Below are 9286 nucleotides of genomic sequence, written 5' to 3' on the forward strand. Positions count from 1 at the left end.
GATGATGATGATGATGATGATGATGATGATGATGATATTGTCCTTACAGGTGCTTTTAACACTGAAGATCGCTATGGTTTCTGCTGCTGTATCGACTATTTCTCCATTACTGAGAAGTACCACTAAAGTTCTTCCTATTAGTTTGTCATTCTTACATCTGAGACCTGTAGCACAGTGTTATTGCACAGTGAATGGGTAGGTTTTAAAGTTTGAAATTCTTTTAAACTGGACAAAAATAGTTATTCTGGGAAATATTGAAACTTGTATTAATGGACAAAATTTAAGCATTACACTATTTTGTTGATTAATTAACATCTTTTAATTAATTCAAAAGTTGCTCCTGATTATTTACTCAGCAGTTTTCTTTCCTTTGAAACCTAATTATATTATTATTATTTTCTCTATAAATACAACACTAAAACAACAGTTATTCAGAACATCGGACATACTAGGTTGACATCTCATTCTTTTTTTACAATCAATAACCATATTCAATTCTATGCATAGTCCCGTTTCTCTAACCATTTTATGTACACAACAACCCTGTGAGGTTGCTTAGGCTGAGAGTCAGTGACTGGCGCAAAGTTACCCAGTGAGCTTCATGACTGAGTGGGAACTAGAACCTGGTCTTCCAAGTTCCAGGCCAACACACTAACTATTATTCCACATTGGCAGATTCTATCAAATACTCAAATATATTTTATCTCTTTTCATGTAAGATTTCATTAATAGAATGGCAATTCTTTTAAGTTTACAAACTTAGATATTTGCCTGCTATCTTCATGTGTCATCTGGATTTCATCTGTTATTCTTCATGCCTCAATGTCTGCCTCTTCTCTCTAATCCTAAGCATGTTTCTTTTGGAGTGGAGCACCTTTGCTAATTTGTTTGAGAATTCTTTGCATAGTTAGTTTGATTTTAATGAAGTAGGAGATACAGCAGTAAAATTCCTTCATTTAAAGCTAAAAGTTGCTATAAGGTCTGAGGTCTGTTAGCAGTAGGTTTGGGGCAGACTCAAACACATGGTGGGCCATGTGTTGGATCACCCCATTCTAGATGCATCTTGCTTTTAACTGTTTGGGAAAATGCTAGATTAGATGAATGCAACTACTCTAGCAAGATAATTCTGACATTCTTGGCCTTAATTTGTTTTTGCCTTTTCTGGTGAGACTGGTGTTAGTTAAATGGCCCTTAAGAACCTGTTCTATTAAAGCTATGAAACACAGTTGGGAATGACAGATTTTAATTTGTATTTTATTTAAAGCAAAATGAAATCCAAAAAAAAGCTGGATCATCTGGAAAGAACTGCAAATGACTTTCGGCAGGAGGTTGGTATTATACTGTACAGTTATGAAATGTATTGTGTGTGTTGAAGAAACTGGATAGTTTTACTGGCTTAGCCCTTCTATCTGATAATTCTGTTTCATTTGTTATATTTTTGTGATTACTTATTCTGGAGTACTTGGTAAATATCATCTGCCTCTCTAAGAACAGCTAATGATATTGAAATGAAAGATCTTGCTGTAACAAAGCATAGGCAAATGAAAAGTTGAGTTCCTCCTGACTTACTCTGGTGACATTTGTGACCGTGAGCTGTGTTTATGGTGGATTGTAGTCACGTTTTTTTCCTAGACAAGAAAAGAAAAACCAGTGATCAAGCAAATAAATTAGGTATTCAGTCCTCAGAGCACTAGCTGCGCTAGAGCTTTTTTTGATATTTTTTTCCCCAATGATGAACCATAATATTTACTAAATTTTAGACCAAGAACACATTTGATACTGAAACCTTTTGGAACTCTGCCTCAAAATTGTAGTGTTTCTTCCACCTCAGCTTTTTCTATTGATTTAATAAAGCACTGTAAATTAGCTACGTTGGTCTGTTGTGAAAGAAATCCAAAAGCCTCAGTAATATGTTTATATTGGCCAGCTCCAATGTCACAATATCATGAGAAAGTCTTTACATTCTTCAGAGTCTTCATTAGGATAGAAGTTGAATAAAAGTGGGATGTGGGAGAGAAAAAAACAAGGCATGATGTTGCTTCCCAAACTTTGCATTTTGTAACATTCATAAAATGGAGCACAAGCAGCATTAAACAGCTTTGTTGCTATGGTTGTGCTTGTTAACAATCTAACCACCAGATTTGCTTTAATAGAGATCCCAGGCCTGTTCAAAGATAATTTTGGCAAATCATGGGTTAATTAATCCATGATTTGACAGAGCATTCTACAGCCTCCAAATGGGAGATGCTACATCACATCCAAACCCTATAAATGATTGTAAATTAAACAACCCACAGCTAACCTAACTTTAATAAATGCATGATTAACCTGTAGTATCTGGGTTCAGATATCATGTAGCAATCTTAATTGGAGTTGAATACTAAGAATGACATGTACACTCTCACCATAGCAAATTGTAGGTAGATTTTCTGCCATTACATATTATTTTATTTTATTATTAAATGTATTCTCCGCAACCAAATTAGTCCAACAGGACTCTCTGGGCAGATACAGAGCATAGAACTAGGTCACTCTGTGACATCACTTTGATAAGTGGGCACTGTATATTTACACATCTAAAAGATTGAGGAAGAATACAGTATAGAGTACATAAAGAAGTAAAACACAACACTGTTCTTATATTTAGATTGCCCTGGATCAAAGTTGTTTTCTATAACCCTTCATATGCAGCACCTAGTAATACCTTTGTCCTCAAAATAGGTCATAAATTAATGATGAAGAGAGAAAGGCTATATACTCATTTCCTACTCAGAGACTTTTGCCCTAGGGATAACATTGAACAAGTATCAAAAAGGCAGTAGATTATTTCGTAGTATAAGTGTTTTTTAACACTGCATTTTAAAGTGAAGAAAAAGTATGATAGCTTTTAGTTGGCAAGTGCCCTGTTGTTTTACTGGACAGTAGACATGTTCAAATATTTTATGGAGAAATTCATTTCCTGCCATATGCTTTAAATTAAAATGTAGCTGGTTAAATTTCATTTGTTGGACTCCGGTCCCTCTGGATGGGAAATGACAGCTGTAACTGTAGATGAATGAGACTGTGTCTTTTTAATCTATATATGTATTTTTGGACCTGCATATGTCATCTTAAGAACCTAGTTTTTCAGTATATTAAAATTTGATGCTATAGTTTTAAATGATAATCCTGTGATTGGATTGAGAGGTTGTGAAGGTTAGGGAGAATAAAAGTCACTTTTGAGCAACAGATTAGACCTGGGTTATTTAATGACTACAATCATGGTTAGATTATTGGATTAATATTTGAGAGAACTTGGTTCAAATCCCCACTGCAGTGAAGTTTGCTGATTTTAAACCAGCCACTGCCACAATAATCTTGTGAGATTCTAAGTTTGTAAGCCGTCCTGAGATGCTGAGGCATGTGGTGTCAGCATGTAAAAGTTTTAGATAGATAGATGGATGGATGGATAGATAGATAAGGTTGGATTATGAAAATATATTTTCGTGAGAGTTGGGCATGAAGTACTGCTCTATGTCCCCAGAGGAAGGAATAAAAAGTAATAAATATTAAAATACTAAATATTAAACTGAAAGAAAATGTAATTGCTGTTTTCTTATAATCTTTCCCTTAGACCAAGCATAACTAGCATTTCAGAGGAGCACAATAATACAAAGATCTTAAGCTTGCAGAGATTTTTCCAAGTTCAAAGTGTTCAAACAAAAATGAGGCAGCAAAGTGAAATTCTTAATAGTTAAAGAATAAAATAACCAAATTGCAATCCTAAACACACTTAATGTGTGAATAAGCTGCACTGTACCTACATAGTGAGATGCATATGAGTATGCATAGGATTACACTACAAACCTGTGATAGTAGTTTACTTGGCTATTGAAAGTCTAATCTGTCCCAATTCAATATTGGAGGAATATCTGCAAGAAATATGGGCAATGTTCACTATTATGTGCCTTTTCTAAGATGATGGTAATGACGCTTTTTCATTTCATTTTTTTCTGTACTGCCCCACAGCTGAATTGTTCTGGGCAGTTTAAACAATCCATAAAACAGAAAAGAAAATACAATAAAATATCATAAAAGCGGAAAAAACATTAAAAAATTTAACATAGCTAAAACAAACAAGAACAAAGGATGACTCTGCAAAACACCTGGAATGGGTATTCCCCTCAGGCCCCTGGGTATCTAAGTAAATCTTTAAAGGCCCTAGCATGAACAGCCATCTTAACCTGGTGCCAAAAAGATGAAAAACTTGGCCACAGCCAGGCCACAGTGGGGAGACTGTTCCATAGACAGGGGGCCACCACAGAGAAAGTCCGTCCCCCCTTGTTTCCCACTTCCATGCTTCTCTCAGAATTGGCAGTTAGAGGAATGCCTCAGAGCTTGAGCATTGCGTCTGAGGAGGTGGAGGTTGGAAGAGGCTCTCCACGTATTTTGGTTGCAAGCCATGTGAGGCTTTATTGGTGGTGATTTTTTTGTCTTTTAGATTATTTCTAAAGCAAAAGTGTGTGGAATCACCAATGAATCTGAAACTGTTAAAAGACTCCGATTGGCAGTCGCAGATGAGGAGTTTACTTTTAAGGCAGGACAATGGTAAGGTTCTTTGTTCTTGATGTAGCAAATGGAGGGAAAACTCATAAGTGCAAGCCTAAATTGATGATACATTTACGCAGTTAAATCCAAGTAGCCCATTTCTGTGATATTTCATGGTGTGAAGGTTTTTCCTCTAGTCAGCTTTGTATGAAACAATTAGTAAAACTGATATGGAAATATGTCCAGTTTTTCTTTGTATGGAAATACCATAAACCTCAGTTGTAACTACCTTTGATTACCATTCTTGTTTTGCTTTGTGCTATATTTTTCTTGAGAGGGTCATACATAAGAATCCCTTACCCGTAGTCCAGTCTTCAAAGCATTGTCTGCAGGTGATTAAAGTAGTTTTATGTTTGTTACCAGCTGTATGGCAAAAGGATAATTTGATATCCTCACTCCACTGTACCACATACCTATTTCCAGGCAAACATAAACTTTTCAACTGTGTATCATATAGCAAACCTATTTTGAAACTTTTGGGGCATTCAAAAGCCAGGTTGTGATACGATGTTTGGGAACCTGCCATTCAAAGAAGAAAAGGTCAGTAATTGCACAGGGAATGCCCACAGCATTGAGATCTTTATATCCCAGCCAGTGGGTTGGATCTAAAGGGACTCCCCTGCATGGGGTTCTGTGCCTCTCACTAGAACATTGTGCAAAAAAAAAGTGAAACTAATTTCAAAGATATTTTACCTGTATAGGAGCTTCTGCAACTTCCTGCCCATGTGGATGGATGAGAACTGCTCTGGAACTCACCTGTCATAGCATTGCATTCTCTCTTGTGCAAACATTGGTAGTGCTTATTTTCCTTTCTGGTCAAATTTCATTGAATCCAACCTGTGGCTCTGATCATCTTACTGAACATGACACATTAGATTTTGTTACTTTGGTGATTGGAGAAATAAAGGCCTTTTGTCAATATTCAGATGATGCATTCGGGCTTAATTGGATTCCGGGCATGTCAGTCTGGTTAGATCTTCCACCCCCATTTTTCCCCCCATTTTCTATTGTCAGTCCATCTGGCAAACAGGTTTCATAAGCATCAGATTTTATCTGTTAGGATGTTAAAAGCATGAGTAACTTGTACTGTGTTAATTTTGCAGTCTTTTACATTTAGAACAAGAAAACAAGATGTTGATTGCCATAATTCATGTTTGTGGAGCAATTTGCAGCAGCCTTTGCACATGTGCACAGATGCATACTATATTTGTGCTTGCTGGTTCTGGGAAAAACATTTACCCTTCAAAAGTGTTTTCGTAATTATCATACTGAAAACTGGATTCTTTAATTGTAATTACTCTTTTCGTTATCTTGGTTTTAAAGTATTCTAATTCCGATTGGCATGCTAACTTCCCACCAGTGCAGCTTGTAAAGTGTGATTGTGTTCTAATGAGAGGTACAAAGAAGAGAACATAAGAGGAAAGGTTAATAGACTCACTTTTGTAGAGAAGTGCTTAAGTTTCCCCTTCAAATGCAAACATGCACCCTTGTTTTCTTTTGATTTGCACAATATAAAATCATATGTTCACAGGGCCTGGTTGATTTTGTTCAAGGTCTGACCACTAAGAAGAGTTAGATGGAGCTTGGCAAAATCTTCATAGCTGCAGTTTTTAGATTGTTGTATGTTTGAGTCTCACTTGATCAGTAGTTTGTGAAAGTGTTATTGTGAAACCTTAAAAAAAAAAACCCTTGCTGCCTATTTGTTCTAGAATTGGCTTTATTTTCTTTGTACTGCAGTTGACTAGCAGTTGCTATCTCCAGCCCTTTTAAGGTTAAGGAAGCAGTAAGAATGCTAAGGTTTCATTTTGGTAAATCATACACATTTTTCAAATATTTCCTGTATGGAATTTATAAGGAACTAGGAAGAACAAAGAGACTAGACTGGTAGATGGAACAATGTGTAGTGGAGGTGGGGATATTCCTGCTTGTCAAGGCCTCAGCTGAGAGACTAAATGAAGATTGGTGGCCTGTGCACACTCAAGAGTAGTCCCATTGCGATTGGGTTACAGCGCAATCCTTTATATGTCTGTTTAGAAGTAAGTCTCATTATTTCCTGTGGAGCATATTGCTAGATAAAGTAACCATGGCCTTTGCCTGTAGAGATTCTCAGTTGTCCTGACAGATGAACAGTGCACATTTCCTGTTGACCATCATATTTGAGTAATACACTGGTTATACCGCTTGAAAACAAGGGGAAGAGTCCAACTGCATTATAAATGGAGACTTTGCTGAACAGTTTAATGCAAAAGGTAGATTACAGATGGTAAGAGAGGTAGTTTTCTGTACACAGATTCTCTTTTAAAGCAAGTATAATAGCCTATGTGGAGAGTGGGTAAAGCCTACAGGCTATCCACCAATCAGGTAGAACTTTATTGCATTACTGTTCCATCAAGTAGCCAGCACTTTGTGGTTGGTTAACAACATAGAGCTAAGATCATTACATATAAACACTTGAAATATTACATGAACATCTTTTTAAAAATATCCTGAAAGGAAAGACTTTCTGGTAGTGAATGATAGGCATTTTAGCATATGCTATATGGGTCCCATTTTTTCTTTCCCCCATCTTCTAATCAGATTTCTGTTCATCTTCTGTTCATAGCCTGTTTTATATAGCACATTTGTTATCTTTAATTATGAATACATGCATATAAATATCATTTATATGCATGTAATTATACACAATATCTATACATTTCTGTACAGAATGTGTTATAAGCTGTTGCTGATAGCTGTAATTAGCAAAGAGCTTCCTGAATAAACTAGCTAGCAGGCTGGATATCTGGGAGCTTGCTTAAGCTTGATAATGCTTCACATTTTGCACCATCATAAAAAGACTAGAAAAGACTAGTGAATTCTGCTGCCTGTGCCCAGCACTGTGAGCATATAATTGTATGGGTTGATGTATAGAAGAAGAGCCTTTTAAGCAAGATTCTAGCTGCCTGGAGCATCTACATGAGTTTGTGATGTTCAACAGCCTCCGTTAGCCCATTTTAATCCTTCAAATGATGTAGTGTTCTCACCTGTTATTTGCAAAGCTGTTTTAATGTTCTACATGAGTGTTTCTATATTATAGTGCATTTCCTATTTTAAATTGAGGTTTTAATGACTTAGAGTTATATTGGTAGTGCTGATATCTTATAATGCTATAATATGTACTCGCAGAATATTAAACATGTTAATAAATGAACACTTGCTAGTTCTAAATGCTTGTGACATCTTTAGTTCTAGTAACTTAAGGTAGTTGGTGCACTGGTGCTCTTTGTTGCCTTTCCTCCCATCTCAGTTGGCAATTTTTCCCCGTGGTATGTATTATTTGCATAATATGTGATTCCTTTCATGAATATGGATTCAGTGTTTTAAAAAATTATTTTATGCAGTAAAGATTAATTGCTGCAAATATGTACATTATGCACACCAATAAAGAGAAAATGCCTTGAGATGACTCTGTTTCCCATTTGCACAATGTTGAACAATTTAAAGTCTCCTCAAATTCCTACTCAGAAGGAATTGGTGAGGTTTCTTTGATGCATGAATGAACTTGCATAGAATACCTTTGAAAAAAGTGCTATTAATGGAGGCACATGAATGGAAGAATAGCTTGGATGACTGGCGTTTCAAAACATTTGTCCAAGCATTGTTACGATTTGTAGTTTATTAATGAGGCACCAGCTTTTTCATTAAAACCAAGGTAAGTGTGCCACTAAATAGGCAGTCAGTCAATTGAACTCCCTGAACAATATGCATTATTCAGGCTTACTTGTCTAAAGAGACTACCTTTAATGTGCAAAATATTTTGTCACTAGAGGGTGCTAGAATGCAGCTTGGATTATAATAGAACATTTACAGGGGCTTTAATTTTTGACCTAAAGTTAATATATAAATTAGTTCTTGATCTCTGCACTCAGAAGTTTAGATAGAACATTTTTCCCTTCAAGGTATTTCTTTGACAATTGGATTAGTAATAATGTTGACAACATGGTGAGAAGGGAGCTTTTAGAGCAAGCTGAATAAGGGTAAACCAGCTGGAACCCTATCTAGATGGGTCACACCCTGGCAACAGATATACATGTACTTGTTATGTTCAGATTTGACTACTGTAATGAGGTTGACTTGAAGACAAGTTGAAAACTTCAACTGATGCAAAGGTAGCTGCCTGGTCAGGATGGCCTGAGCCTTAGGCAAAGTTACCTCAGGCAGCAGATGCAGGGAGGTGGTAGCAAGGTGTCAGAGGAGAACCCCACACCCCCCAACCTAACTTGCTGCTTTCAAGTGCAATGGAAGATCATCACTGAAGACAAATTTATCTACCAGTCCAGTCAGCTTTAGTACATGGAATGGGAGGGGTGCCATCTTGTTCCTCTCCTCAGGCAGCAAAATTTCTTGAGCTTGCTTAGTGGGCTTCTCTGTTAGTTCAGGTGGGATAACTACATCCTGTTTCAGCACTGTCTGCTTCAGTGGCCATTCTGTCTGGTCATTATTATAAATACAGTGGTACCTTGGCTCACGAACTTAATCCATTCCAGGACTCTGATCATGACCCAAATTGGTCATGAGCCAAGTTAAATTTCCCCATAAGCTTCAATGTAAATGAGGTTAATCCATTCTGTAACTTTTTTTTTTTTTTAAATCAGAAAAATGTGAAGCAGCGAAGTGACAAAGAACAGCAAAGATCGCGGCCATCTCCCCGTCCCCCCCC

The 9286-nt window shown here is 36.7% G+C and overlaps 1 long non-coding RNA gene across 3 annotated transcripts in view; it reads left to right on the forward strand.

The window, feature by feature from the left end:
* Positions 1–9118, forward strand: part of LOC123033871 — a 15187-nt gene extending 6069 nt beyond the window's left edge. For all 3 annotated transcript variants that reach the window (XR_006416664.1, XR_006416662.1, XR_006416663.1), the window contains exons 2-4: positions 50–195; positions 1265–1328; positions 4481–9118. This is a non-coding gene — a long non-coding RNA (uncharacterized LOC123033871). The remainder of the gene's footprint in view (positions 1–49; positions 196–1264; positions 1329–4480) is intronic.
* The last annotated feature ends 168 nt before the right edge of the window (positions 9119–9286 follow it).

The sequence above is a fragment of the Varanus komodoensis genome, unplaced genomic scaffold (genome assembly GCF_004798865.1).
Source record: "Varanus komodoensis strain SLA01 unplaced genomic scaffold, ASM479886v1 scaffold68, whole genome shotgun sequence".
Classification (NCBI taxonomy): Eukaryota; Metazoa; Chordata; class Lepidosauria; order Squamata; family Varanidae; genus Varanus; species Varanus komodoensis.